The following is a 7935-nucleotide window of genomic DNA, read 5'->3' as shown; positions in this document are numbered from 1 at the left end:
TAGCTAACTAATTTAATAATTAATAAATGTTGCTGTTTTTAGAGCTGCTTTTCATGCATTTTATGACACATCAATCGTGAGCTGCGAGAGATGGTGGGAATAATGGTGTAGATGATTTGCAATGTCTCATGTGACTGAATAGTCCAATCTGAGATCTGCATGATCTTTGGCCGTTGTTGCAAATGTATGTATCTTGGTTGGGAGCTGCTTGCTTCCTACAATCTCTTTTCTCTTCAAGTTGCAGGATTCAGCTTCTGTCATGGACTTTGATGTCCTGATGGAGACGATGGTCTCACTTGTTATGACCACTTGCTAAGGTTTCCCATCCATCAGGATCAATTCCAAATTCCTTTGTATCTCACTTGCATGTGTCTTTATAGAGAAGCTTAGGATGTCCGGTTGTTCTTGTTCCCTTTGATAGCTTCCCATATAGCAAGTCCTGGGGTATGCATCCATCTTCCAAACTACTCAGATGGCCCAGCCAGCACAGTCATCTTTGCTTGAGCAGGGCTGGCACACTTCCTAAATTTGCCCTTTAAAGAGCCTCTGCGTTGGTTACTTTATCCTGCCATTTGGTATTGAGTATGTGGCATAAACAGCGTAGGTGGAAACTGTTTAATCTTTTCTCCTGATGAGCATAAGTTGTCCATCTTTCCCCACCATACATGAGAGTGCTGAGGACACAGGCTTGGTACACTAGCATTTTGGTCTTGATGGTAGTTGAGTTGTTCTATGCTCTTTGAGTTGTTCTATGCTCTTTTAGTTAGTCTGCTAAAGGCGGTGGCAGCTTTTCCAATGTGAACATTCAGTTCTTCATCCAGTAAGAGATTGGTGGTCACTGTAGAATCTAGGTAGCTGAACTTTTGGACTACTTCTAGCTGGTTTGCATTTAAGGTGATTGAAGGCTCTTGAGGAACTCCCTGTCCTAATACAATCATTTTCTTGATGTGGATGGTGACAGCAAATGCCTGACAGCCACTTGAAAGGCTGTCCATGAGTTTTGTTGTAGATGTTCATTGTAGGCTATGAGGGCATCATCAGCAGCTAATAGAAGTTCCCTGATTAGCACCTTTTTTACTTTAATCTTTGATTTAAGTCGGGACAAGTTGAAAAGTTTCTCATCCAATCTTGTGTGGAGATGTGCTCCGTCTTTCATGTCCTTAAACATGCAGTTCAGGAATAACCAAAAGGAAATTCCAAAGAGTGTCGGGGCAAGAACACTTGCTTCACTCTGCTTTTCATATCAAAGCTGTCCGAAGTGGACCCATCCAACTGGACAGTTGTTCTCATGTTATCGTGAAATGAACATATAAGACTTAACAAGGTTGGTGGGCATCCTATCTTTTCTAGTAGTGTCCATAGTATTAGTGCATGATATGCTATGTCAGGTTATATGGGAGCCAGAGGGGAGATTAGATCTGGGAACTGATAAGAGAAACAGGGTGGACAATTGCTGAGAGGAAACACTGTGATCATACAAGAAGCTGTGTGGAGGTGGGGTGATGGGGACTAGCTGAGATTAGGAGCCATTGTGTTTTGGGAAACAAGGACAGGGAAGAGAGGAGACAGACATGAAAAGAGACTAGGTCGAGGAGCAAAGGAGGAGTGGGGAAGGAGAAAGATTAGGCGAGGAACCCTGAAAGGGAATGTAGCACTGGGAAGAGTTTGCAGAGGGAGACGGATCAGATGAGGAGCCTAGGAGGGGGTAAATAAGCCTGGCTGGACGTGAAGACAAAAAGTTTTGGGGGGGAACTGGAATGTGCTGGGCCAATAGATTTAGACTGGATTTGTGGAGTGGGAAATTGGGACTTGGACTGTGAGCCAAAGGAAGGGGGTGGGTGTCTGGGATTGGCTGGGCAAGGAGAATGGGCCTGGGTAGAGACGCCTGAGTTGTGGAGACCAGGATTGGATATGAAAGGAGAATGGGACTGGGATAACAAACAAGGGCTGGGTCAGAAGGGATGTAAACTTGGAGGGAAGGGACAGAAGAGTCTGTGTCCACTTGAGCACATTCCCCTGCAGAAGAACTCAAGATTCCTGAATTCCACCATTCCTCTGCTGTCAGCAAATATATATGAAAGCCATTGGCAAAGTGTGTGTCTCATCCCCCTGTAGTGTTGGTCCATGTAGAGGATGACACCCTATCATCAGTTACTCCATTAGTTCAAATGACAGATGACCATGCAGTGGATCTAAGGTTGCAACTCTGTTGATGACCTATGTGGGTGTCAATATGATGTCATATGATGGAATTTGTGTTATTTTCAGTTTGCTTCTTTAAAAACCTAGGAAATGATACATAAAACTATGTTAAAATATCTTCGTTAAGTCAAGTATCAGAGAGGTAGCTGTGTTAGTCTGGTTCTGTAAGAAGCAACAAAGAGTCCTGTGGCAACTTATAGACTAACAGACGTCTGTTAGTCTATGAGGTGCCACAGGACTCTGTCGCTTTCATTAAGTCAAGCACTCAAAAGTGAAGAATTAATACCAGGATTAAGCTTGCCTTCCCCAGTTCAGCTTGTGATCTGTGTGTCTATATTGAAGAGTGTAATCTCTTTGGGGCAGGGATTGGCTTTGTAGTTGTCTCTTACACATTTCTAGTGTTCAAAAATGCTGCTGATTATTAGTAATAACATTGTTGCACTAGCCAGTCCTTCTTACCCTGCATATCCCTCAATGACAATAATTCAAGGTTTCTGAAATGTTCCTACAATCAATATAACTTCATACGTAGTAGAAAACAGCACATTCTTTTACTAGCTGTGAAACATTTTCCACTAGCTAAGCAATGGAAATACTCATCTGGAAGAAACTAGTGTTTTTGCTTTTGGGGGACTATTTCAGATTTAACTCCTTTCCATGAGCTCAATTCCTCTTGCCAGTTTGCCTAATCCGAAAGGAATTCTCCCTTTGTTTTCAACCTGCTGTCTAATTGGAGCTAAGCAAAGGCCAGTATCCTGAGTACAAAGAGAGAACCCACAACTGGGTTTTTGTTCAGGTTTTTGCTTCTCAAGCACAGATCTCATTCCTTTTCTAGAAGGTCTTGGGTTTCCGCAGTTTCTTCTTTTCACCTTTGCTTGTCCTGCTCTGGCCTGATTTTAGACAGGCTCAAAAAACGCCCTTAGTTTTAGTCTTGGTATGTCATCAAAGAAACTCCATACACTTAATGTTAGTGCTGAGCCAGGCTTAAAAAAGTGATTTTAATGTGATTACAAAATAACATGAAATATTAATACACTGTAATGTATGTCTCACAGGCTTCCACATGGCTACAGTAAGTTGTGTCAGTATTGTGCACGTGAGCTTTGTGAGCAAAAGAGTCTTGAAGAGTCTTAAAGCATTTGTTCCAGAGTGCATTTCTGTATCTGTTGTAGGGGTATTTTTTATTTGTACTTTTTCCTCCTCAAAGGCCCCTCCTTAAAGGCTATACAAAGGGAAAAGTTAAAAGGTGCCAAGAAGTGATTGACAAGACATAATTGGTAAAGTTTGTTCACCAAGAGAAATGCAGTGTAAGAGGTACCATATGTATGCAGAAGTCAATCATCTCATTTGCTGTACAGCATATGGGATCAAAGGGTTGGATGTTACATCCATTCCTCTTTACACCATGGTACACTAAAGACATACATGTTACACCAAAGATGCTAGTTATCCTTTTCTCCTCTCAAGGCTGGGGGTGGGTAGAATGCATTACAGAGGTTGTTCATTTCTCATTCCTATTCTGCAGCGTTAGTGTTTACAGTCTTCCAAAAGGGGCATGGTCAGTGCCAGTTCCCTTAGTCGGTATCTTTCCACACAGTGCAGTGAGCACAGGTACTCTCACCTTGCAAGATTTCCATTCTGGTGCCAGTGTGGGATGCTTGTCCCAGTGGGGATTCACAGCTCCTTAAGGAGACTGTATTTCCTGTAGCTGCATTTTCAATGGCATGTTTCAATGAAACTAACATTCCAGCTCTACCAGGCATGCACACATAAAGCAGAATACATACTATATACGAAGCACTATTACATGTGATATATACTACAGGTGTTTTTATATGTAGTCATATTCTAGTCAGGTGAACATTTCTTCTTGAGTTCCAGAAGCTGGAAATGGGTGACCGGGGATGGATCACTTGATGATTACCTGTTCTGTTCATTCCCTCTGGGGCACCTGGCATTGGCCACTATCGGCAGACAGGATACTGGGCTAGATGGACCTTTGGTCTGACCCAGTATGGTCGCTCTTATGTTAATTTACTTTGTAAAATTGCAGAGTGCCCACCCAGGTCAAAATAATAATTACTGACCTGTAGTAGAGTAAAAATGTCACCTCTCCTGGGGTCTCCATTAGCAGAAAAGGAATCCCATGATAACAATATAAGCCTAGGCCTGGCTGCTCTTGAGGCCTAACTCCTTCTAACAGAGGGTTAGTCCTACTTCCTTTGCATTCAGGAGGGTGCAACTGAATAAGCTTTGGGAGCCTCGGTGAGTCAGCAGTGCTGCTGTAGCCGTGTTGGTCCCAGGAACTTTCTCAGACCTGAAGAAGAGCTCTGTGTAGCACAAAAGCTTGTCCTTACAACAGAATAGCAGTCATTACCTCACCCACCTTGTCTCAGTGAGTCAGCAGCAGTTAAACTGCAGTTCCATGCAAGGTGGAGCAACAGAAGAGTCCCATCAGCCTGTGGCATACCTCAGTTGTGTGGGTTAGTGTCTCTCCTCACAGTCTGCACTGCATTTCAGGTCCATTTTCCAATCCCTCCTCAACCCAAAGATTATGGCATCTGTTGCCCTCCTCGGCCAATTTGAATTCCACTGTTGTAACCATTCTGAGGAATAGGTATTACCCTCTCAGTATAAAGAATGAACAGATGCTAGGGCATAATGCAGCCTTTCTTTGCTCCTTTCCTGACTTTAAACCATGTTGTGTCTCTTTGTTCTGTCTTCTGCGTTAGTGTCCCCAAAGAAATCTAGGAAAGCTCATTTCCAGAACAGCCCAAAACATTTCATAAAAAGTCATACACACAGTCCTCAGTTAGAAATCGTCTATGATTTCAGTGATTATACTAAACACGAAATCTTGATCTTGTATTCTACCCCTCACTCTACTCATGTCATTCATGTGTGGATGACCATTAGCTGTACTTTTCATGAGACATAATATTAAAGTATTTCATATTATTTTAGAATAGAATTATACAAAAGAGTCTTCTACAAACAGCATAATGTCATAAAATAACATGCTTTAAACAGGACTTCTATTCTAGGACACAGACTTAAAAATGTCTCATTAATGTTGTTCAAACTCTCTTTTCTATTAAAGTAAAAGCTGAGATAACATATCCTCATAGCATATGAATGATGCAAGCTGATCTGTGAGCCAATACTGCTGTGGTGGAGACACACTGTTGAGTATGTACCACTGCTCAGTTAAAAGCAAATTTTCCTCAACAGAGTGTGCTAATTGGCTGCTGCTAGGTAGCACTTTACCACCCATCCACCAGAACTAATATATTGATTGTCATCAATTATGAAAAATGGTAACGCCACAAAATTTACGCAGGAAACATTACTTGTTAAGGTATAATCTCTGCATATGAAAAATAGGCTTAAATATCCTAAAAATTTGCTTCTACTTCCAAAAAATGACCAAACAATCACATAAACCAAACAAAAAAGGATTTCACTCTTTCAAACTTTTAGCATTTGTTGAGAGAATTTAGTAATGAAGCAACAGTAACTGAATTAGGAAGCTCTTTGTAAAATGCTTTGGTGCCCTCTAGTGGGACAACATTGGAAAACACCTTGAATAATTTTGAGATCTGAGCATATTCTTTTCCTTTCATGGCACTATTTTAAGATTAGCTGAAGTAGGCATAAGATCGTATTTTGGAACAATGAAAAAGATAAACAGGAAGAAGTGCTACCTGCTATTGATGAATGGATTCAGTAGATTTGGAACATTCATACCATGGACAAATTTACTCTTTGCTTAGCAGACAAATACCAGACCAAACAAAGTCAGTCTCCAGGAGCCACCCATCACTGTCTCTTTGATTCATCTATGCTGGAGAGATGGGAAGGGGAAAAACAGAGAGGAAGAGTTAATGCGGGAAGTTTCCTGGCCCTTATCACTCCCCTTCCAGAAGTGATTGCTTTGAAGCAGGAGAGCAGAGAGAAAAGCTGGCTCGGGTTCTTTGCAAGGGATCTGCCCCTGATGCAGTGGGCTGTAGGAGAGGCTACCATCTATGGACAGAGTGGAAGACTGTTAAAGCCACTGAAGAAGAAGGGAGGGTAAGAAGTTAACAAAGGAACAGGAGTGATGCAGTAGTGTGCAGAGAGGAAAAAAACAGTATTGTCACCAGCTATTGAGATGAGGTGAGGCGCAGTGCAGCTATCTGGAAGGAAAGATGACATGAAACGGTTGTGAATTTTATGTGAATGAAAGGAAAGGTTGGTTTTGAGGAACTGGCAAATTTCAAAGAGGGAAGGAGATTACTTCTAACTGCTACTTGACTGCCTATCCAAATAGTACTAATGGTAGTCTTTGGCCTGGTCTTCACTGTGGGGGGAGATTGATCTAAGATCTGCAACTTCAGCTACAAGAATAGAGTAGCTAAAGTCGATATATCTTAGATTGAATAAAATTACTTATTTCGCATCCTTGCGGCGCACTGAGGCTCCCCCGTTGACTTTGCTTCAATCTCTCACTGAGCTGGAGTTCAGCAGTCGACGGGAGAGCGATCGGGGATCGATTTATCACGTCTATACTACACACGATAAATCGATCCGCAATAGATTGATTGCTACCCGCCGATCTGGCGGGTAGTGTAGATGTACCCTTGATCTTTGTTTTTAACCTTCTGCAAGGAGTCCCATCTGAGATACTTGTTTCAGTAAAGTTATTCCTCTTGTATCAATTGCTGCTAGAAAGGTAGATTAGTGACCCTTTGCCTGAGCAAAGATTTTAGATTGTCTCTATATTTTAATTTCTTTTTCTCTCTTATTCAGACAAGTGGCTTGAGGAACAACGGAACACTCTCCAGTCTATTGGCAGATACAATAATTCTGGGAACAGAGTTTGTTGTTTTAACTTTCAATGTTAAAGTTCAAGAGATTAATTAAAATCAGACTGCACCTGTCAAACTGCCAAGGGCACACAAGGCAGGGCAGGCACTCAAAATGAAAACATATAAATAAGGAGCCTCAAAATTATGTGGGCTTAATTTCTGTAGCACAATAATTTTCTGTTCTATCAGTTTCATGATTCTGTGTTTTTTGCTATAGATAATATTCAATAATAAAAGCGAGGTGACATCAGGTGTGTTTAGGACATTGATAAATTGAGGTCTAAAGTGAAAGATGTCACTCATGACAAGGAGCAGTAGAGAGATCTGAAATATTCTATTCTGTTCTAATTGATCACGTGGTCACAGAGGATGTTTGTTTCATGTAATGCAGGGGAAGAGTGAACAGCTGTCGCAGCAGCAACCCTATCAGGGGCTACATGCTAAGGAATCTGCTCTCCCAGGAAGAAAGTGTGTAGAATTTAAATCTTGTTGGAAGTTGATAGTAATTGCTGCCATGTGCATCGTACCCTATATTATTTTAACAATGGATGAAAGTGAAAAATGCCAAAATCTTTTTATAGTTATGATTTGATCATTCTTTGATCTTTCTGGAAGTATTACAGCAGCAAGCATGGAGATGGATTTCTTGGACTGATGAAAACAAGGTGTGAGTTAGGGTTATACCTTCCAGATATATAGTGGTTTGGGGTGAATGGAGAATGTCCCTTTTTCACATATTATTCATGTGTAATGGTCATAAGGTAGGAAAGTGGCTGTGGCATTGGAATGGGAGGCAGGAGTTCTATTCCTGATTCAGCTACAGAATTTCTGTGAGTCCTTGGACAAGTCAGTTGATCATCTCTTGTGCCTCAGTAATCCATTTATA

At 41.4% G+C, this 7935-nt stretch overlaps 1 pseudogene; it reads left to right on the top strand.

Annotated features, from left to right (window-relative positions):
* The first annotated feature begins 5950 nt into the window (after nucleotides 1-5950).
* Nucleotides 5951-7935, top strand: part of LOC115649368 — a 44626-nt pseudogene continuing 42641 nt past the window's right edge.

This window comes from Gopherus evgoodei, chromosome 3 (genome assembly GCF_007399415.2).
Source record: "Gopherus evgoodei ecotype Sinaloan lineage chromosome 3, rGopEvg1_v1.p, whole genome shotgun sequence".
Classification (NCBI taxonomy): Eukaryota; Metazoa; Chordata; order Testudines; family Testudinidae; genus Gopherus; species Gopherus evgoodei.
The sequence above is the reverse complement of the archived record's forward strand: the minus strand, read 5'-3'. Positions and strand labels throughout refer to the sequence as shown.